The 668-nt window shown below is 53.7% G+C and overlaps 1 pseudogene; it reads right to left on the bottom strand.

Annotated features, from left to right (window-relative positions):
- Positions 1–244: 244 nt before the first annotated feature.
- On the bottom strand, positions 245–383 carry LOC123056335 (uncharacterized; annotated as a pseudogene).
- Between the last annotated feature and the right edge of the window lie 285 nt (positions 384–668).

The raw sequence follows: 668 nt of genomic DNA, 5'->3' as shown, positions 1-668 counted from the left end.
CTGGATGTCCAAGCTTGCCACAGATCTGACATGGTGGCTTAGCAGAGGGATTGTTTGTTGTAGTTCCCGGCGTTGCCGCTGTTTGGCTGCTTGGAGAAGTTGCGGTTGTGATCACCGCCGCCCTGTTTGTTGGGGAAGTTGCAGCTGCGATCACTGCCGCCGCCGCCGTTCAGCTTGTTGAAGCGCTCACGTGCCACCACGTTCGCAGACGACTAAGAGGACTCTCCATGAAGATTCATACGAGTCTCAAAGCTCAGGAGCTGCGAGTACAACTCCGGGACCCCAATGGGCACGACCAGGGAGCACAAGGCAGACAACACAGGATCGAACTCCTCATCGAGTCCAGCGAGGATGTGAGAGACAATATCTTCCTCATCCACCTTTTTTTCCTAAAGCAACTAGTTCATCACAAACTGTTCTGACCTTACCAACGTATTCAGCGACCGTGGAGTTGCCCTTCTGGAGTTTCGCAACTTCAATCCTGATGTAGACAGTCTGCGGGCGGGTATGCGAAGCAAGCATCCTTGCATGGTGTTCCACGGCTCAGTTGCGGTGTGGCAGGTTGCCACTTGGATGGCCATCTCGCGTGGCAGCGTGGTCAGCAGGTAAGAGAAAACCTGCCGATCTACATATGCTAGGCTCGTCAAGTTTAACCCGAGTATTCTGCA

This window comes from Triticum aestivum, chromosome 2D, assembly GCF_018294505.1.
Source record: "Triticum aestivum cultivar Chinese Spring chromosome 2D, IWGSC CS RefSeq v2.1, whole genome shotgun sequence".
Classification (NCBI taxonomy): Eukaryota; Viridiplantae; Streptophyta; class Magnoliopsida; order Poales; family Poaceae; genus Triticum; species Triticum aestivum.
This window is presented reverse-complemented; position numbering and strand designations above follow the sequence as displayed.